The sequence below is a fragment of the Heliangelus exortis genome, chromosome 3, assembly GCF_036169615.1.
Source record: "Heliangelus exortis chromosome 3, bHelExo1.hap1, whole genome shotgun sequence".
Classification (NCBI taxonomy): domain Eukaryota; kingdom Metazoa; phylum Chordata; class Aves; order Apodiformes; family Trochilidae; genus Heliangelus; species Heliangelus exortis.
Window position 1 is genome coordinate 95,117,465 of NC_092424.1, and position 6,000 is coordinate 95,123,464.

Consider the following 6,000-nt stretch of genomic DNA (forward strand, 5'->3'; position numbering starts at 1 on the left):
GTACCAAACTTAAAATTGTGTCATGTTTTCTGTACATTTAAGTCTTTCTTTTCACAAATGTGTCCTGTTTTCTATTAGTGACCAAGTTGTTAAATGACATAACATGCCCAGAAGACTTTGCAATCCAGAACTTCTACTTACTAGAAATACAATAACTTGTTTGTCCTTAAAAAAATGTTAAAAAAAAATCCCAGAATTCATTGAAAAAATCAAGAAGTGGTTTTTACTTTCTTTTTCTATAGGAAGTGAATTGAAATTGTTACTGGATAAAATGTTAACATGGAGTGTTAGCTTTCACTTCACTAGGGTAACCATATACAAATATGTACTATGTACTATAAACCAAAGACCAAGTTTTAGAATACTTTCTTCAATTCCCTACATCATGTAATTAAACCAATTTTAGATTTATTATCTGTTTTTTAAAAAGACCTATCACTGATTTTTGAATAGTTGAGAGCTAGAGCTTTAGGTTCTGAGATTTTAATGTGAAGCCACTCTCTGTATCTTAGAGAAGTCATGGAGACTGGGAGACATCCCTGAAGACTGAGGACGGTTAATGTCACCCCCATCTTTAAGAAGGGCTCCAAGGAGAATCCAGGCAATTTTAGACTTATTAGCCTTGTTTCCCTCCTTGAGAAAGTCATGGAGCAACTCCTGGGACTATCAAAAGTCAATTGAAACATGTGATTAGGAAAAGCCAGCATGGATTTATCAGGGGTCAGTCGTGGCTAATGAACCTGATTGCTTTCTGTGACAAAGTAATATACTCGGCTTATACAGGGTGAGTAGAGGACTTTGTCTACTTAGACTTTTCCAAGCCTTTTGATAGAGTAGCCCTGGTAGTGTCCTCCTTGAATGAGATTGTTATTAACACTTTTACAGTCCTAATGTGCAAAGGCATCTACTAAGAGCAGGAGCACCTATCATAGTTAGTCCTCACTTGTAAAATAGCTGTTAGCTCTACCAACTGCCCTGCTTCCATGTAGTCAGTTTTGCTCCCCACATTGACCTTATCAATGTTTTTTGTATTTAAATTCAGTTGCCCCAGTTTTGCAGTCAGTAGCATGCCAAAACTGCTTTTTCATACAAGCTTTTTCCATGTAATTGTATTTCTTCGCTTAGGAAAGAAAGAACTTAACAGCCTCAATACTAAATCAACATGCAGACTCCCCATTCCTTCACTTTGTGCATTTTGATTAAAACATGATGAAATGTCAAAAACTCTGACCACAAATCTTTTACTCTTTTCCAGCATATGGCTGGGATTGGTGCTGAGGTGCCACAAGGTGCTATCCATAAACAGAAACGTTTGCAAACATAAGCAGAGTTTTGGCCGCAGCTCAACCTGGCCCAGATCAATCCTTCTTCCTCTCTGTATAGCATCACATGGCTATACACAGCCTCCATCACGACAAGCAGGGAACCTGAGTTGCCGTATGCAGCCCAAGAGGAATCATGCACTCCAGAATACATTTTTATACTATGGTTCTATTCTATGTTTCCATGAGAATGTTCTTTTAAGGATGCTATGGGTGGTATTGATCAGGTGTTTTACGTCTCTTTGAAGCTGTGTTGACATCCTAGGAGGAGTTCAAGATTTACAGAATGTAAGGGAAACAGAAAAAGAGATCCCAGAGGATGATTTCGTAGCCTAGTGACCAGACATCCTCACTGAGAAGGCAGCTCCATTTTAATCCTGCTCCTTGCTCACTTTCTACATTTTATACAGAAATGTAATAAACAGCCCTCCTCTCCTCTAGAAGATTCTCCTAGCCACCTGTTAACACATTATGTCTTCACTTCTTTGATGAAATGTTTATTTTTTCATAAATTTGAAATCATGACTGATCCATAAATCCTGTAGACTATAGAACAGGTCTACAGCAGATAGATAGTGTCCTTTCTTGCAAAACAAGAGCTCTCAGAGTACTGCCTGACTCAGTCTAAGGTGTGTGTGTCTGTGTATGCATGTGGGGCTGCTTCAGACTGAAGAACAAAATGGTCTTCCCACACTTCACAAAGGGTCTTTGAGTAAACAAAATCACGTGTGCATGCACAGGTATGCACTAATCAGGCAAAGACAGAAAGATAGCATTCTTTGTATTTCTCTGCTGACATGAAAGCCCTGTTAGATCAGAAATTAGCATATCAGGGACAATTGAGGCAATAGAAATATTCAAGGACACATTTTTGTCCTCATAGATTTTCTAATAGCTTCTTTGAGCTGGCTTCTTCTGAGTTATTTTTTTTAGGTTACACAAATACTGTTGAGACACTCACTAAATCCGATTTTAAGTTCCAGGGGTATATAAATTATCTGCAATGTGTAACTTCATTGCATCTAAGCTAAGCTTGGCTGTAAAAAATGTGTTATTGTTTATCTGAGCAGTAGTTTAAATATCTAACCAAAAGTTATGTTTATACACTGATGTGTTTTTTCAAAGTTGCTTTGTCAGTATCACAAGGGGAATCTTACTAACTGATATATTTAATTCCTTCAATATTTTACATCTTCTGAAAGAATATTTGCAGGTTTGTTTCCCTTATTCCTGTGTAAAGTCTCACTGAAATTCCATCGTAAAAGACAAGAGAGATATAATCCTGACAAAGTATCTGCATCCCTTATAAGTCCATGTTTAAAGAAATCTGACTAGACAGGACTTAAAATCTTCAAGCATTATCCTCCTAATAGAAGACATCTGTTGAATGTGCTGCAGGAGCAGGACTCCATAAAGCTAACAGGAGCTTTTCTTTATTTCATATGAAAAAGTAAGGCAGAAGCCCCTCGGCAATTCAAAACACAAGAACATATTTGGACTGTTTCCTGCAAATCCCTCCCAGTATGTGACCTCATTTTCTTTAAGTAGTAATGGGTTTTAGCTGCCTTTTATTCAATTAAACTGTTTTATTTGGCTTTACACTTTTTGATGGGATAAAAGAGACAAAATGCAGATGTGAAGACCATAGCATTTGATGCTGCAATTTCATTAATGATTTCATTAATGTCAGTGATTTGCAGTGAATGGAAATTGACTGTAAACTTTGTGGTAACTAGGTAGATCTACTCAGATTTGGAATATGGCAGGCTGTAAATAAATTAAAATAAATTAAATGAAAAATAAATTAAAATAAAGACATATGTAATATAATAATGATATATATAATAATAAATTAAAACAATGTTTGACCTTATACCTTGCTGGGAGAGGTTTCAGTTTTGATACTGCCAACTAATAAATATTTTAATTTATTTTCACAGTTCTACATAATTTTGTAATTATTTGAGTCATTTTAGCTTATTTTATATGGTACATGAAGATATATTATTATTATTGCAATATCTCCTTCTAGAATATACTAGCATTGCTGAAATTTTTCATTATTTTTTATTTTTAAATGAGATATTCAGAGTAATCAATGAAAAGCCTCAGTTGTCAAAGGAAAATAGAGAACTTGAAAGGTAGTATTTAAAAAGGCAAAGAATAGTTTTAAAAATTTCTGCCTTGTTTTAACTCTCCAGAATTTTCCATTAGGCTATGTTTTGCAAACTAAATGCAAGAATGAGGTACTGGGATTCATATATTTGTGTGAAATATTGGGTTCAGGTACAGAAGCCAAGGCTGTAAGTGTGCAAAGACATGGAATGGAAATCTAGGAGCTATTTGATAAAGAATGAACCTCATTGTAAAAGTGCTGCCTCAAAATCTAGACCTAACCTATGAAAACCTGAAACCTGATTTTTTTCAGATGCAATCTCTGTAGATTTGACTGTGTAGATGTGAGGAGGTTCATAGAATCATAGAATTGGCTGGGTTGGAAGGGACATCAGAGATCATCAAGTCCAACCCTTGATCCACTACCACTACAGTTACTAGACCATGGCACTGAGTGCCACATCCAGTCTCTTTTTAAATATCTCCAGGGATGGAGAATCCACTACTTCCCGGGGCAGCCCATTCCAATGCCTGATCACTCTCTCAGTAAAGAAATTCTTTCTAATGTCCAACCTAAACCTCCCCCGGCACAACTTGAGACCGTGCCCTCTTGTCTTGCTGAGAGTTGCCTCGGAAAAGAGACTGACTCCCACCTGGCTACAACCTCCTTTCAGGGAGTTGTAGAGAGTGATGAGGTCTCCCCTGAGCCTCCTCTTCTCCAGACTGAACACCCCCAGATCCCTCAGCCCTTCCTCACAGGACTTGTGCTGGATCCCTTCACAGCCTCCTTGCTCTTCTCTGGACCTGCTCCAGCACCTCGATATCCTTCCTAAACTGGGGGGCCCAGAACTGGACACAGGACTCAAGCTGTGGCCTCACCAGGGCTGAGTACAGGGGCAGAATCACTTCCTTGGACCTGCTGGCCACTCTGTTCCTGATACAGGCCAGGATGCCATGGGCCTTCTTGGCTACCTGGGCACACTGTTGGCTCATGTTCAGCTTCTTGTGAATCCAGACTCCCAGGTCCCTTTCTGCCTGGCTGCTCTCCAACCACTCTGTCCCCAGCCTGTAGCGCTGCATGGGGTTGTTGTGGCCAAAGCGCAGGACCCGGCACTTGGCCTTGTTGAACCTCATCCCGTTGGAATCAGCCCAACTCTCCAGTCTGTCCAGGTCCCTCTGCAGAGCCCTCCTGCCTTCCAGCTGATCGACACTCCCCCCCAGCTTAGTGTCATCTGCAAATTTGCTGATGATGGACTCAATCCCCTCATCTAAATCATCTATAAAGATATTAAACAGAACTGGGCCCAACACTGATCCCTGGGGGACACCACTAGTGACCGGCTGCCAACTGGATGCAGCACCGTTCAGCACCACTCTCTGGGCCCGGCCCTCCAGCCAGTTCCTAACCCAGCGCAGAGTGTCCCTGTCCAAGCTGTGGGCTGACAGCTTTTTCAGGAGAATGCTGTGGGAGACGGTGTCAAAGGCCTTGCTGAAGTCCAGGTAGACCACATCCACAGCCTTCCCCTCATCCACCAGGCGGGCCACCTGATCATAAAAGGAGATCAGGTTGGTCAGACAGGACCTGCCCTTCCTAAACCCGTGCTGGCTGGGTCTAATCTCTTGCCCATCTTGTAGGTGCTGTGTGATTGCCCCCAGGATGATCTGTTCCATAACCCTGCCAGGCACTGAGGTCAGGCTGATGGGCCTGTAGTTTTCCGGGTTCTCCTTCTGGCTTGGTTTAAAGTTGAAGAAAGGTTCTTGTTCTTTTTGAACTTTTTTCTGTAACAATTGTAGTCCTCTTAATTTTGAAAGGATGCTGTCTGTAAGAACATCTGTTAGTTTCTCTTTTTTCTACCTGACAAACAGTGCTCATCCTTAGCAATAATCACAGAGAGGTAATTCAGAAAATGATAGCACAAAAAAAGCTGGATCACAGTGTGAGATGTTGCAGCTGTTAGTTCAGCACCACTTTAGCACTGAGATGTCTTCAAAGAAACAGCATCCTGGATCAAATGAAGTTATAAAGTACATCTGAATCATCAGGATGAGTGTTTGCTTTTCATGGGAAGTAGAGGCCAAGATATAATGGTCTTGAAAAGAAGATGTGCTGAACCTGTGTAAGTAGAGAGGGTTAATCAGAATTAAGGTTATTTAGTAGAGAGGGTTAATCAGAATTAAGGTTCTTTAGTTTAGCTTTCTCAAGACTGCTGCTTGAATGCTGTCTTCTGAGTAAAAGATTTCATTACTTTCTCTTGGCTAACACTTTATTAAGATCCCACACATTTGCCATTTACAACTTCATTACAGTTTCCCTGATATTTTAAGCAAGATTCATCCAGCCTTAATTGACATGATTTGTCCATAGGAAATTTGAATCATACCACTATTTATTTTTTATTAGTGTGATACAGCAAATCCTGCAACAACTGGATATAGAAACATAAATCTTTGCAGCAGATGAGGGGAAAACACTTTGTTCTTGCATGTGCCCTTTGCTAGTAATGTGTTGAAAACTTCTGTTGTAAGTTAGGAACTGGCTAGGGTTATAGAATTGATAAAAATT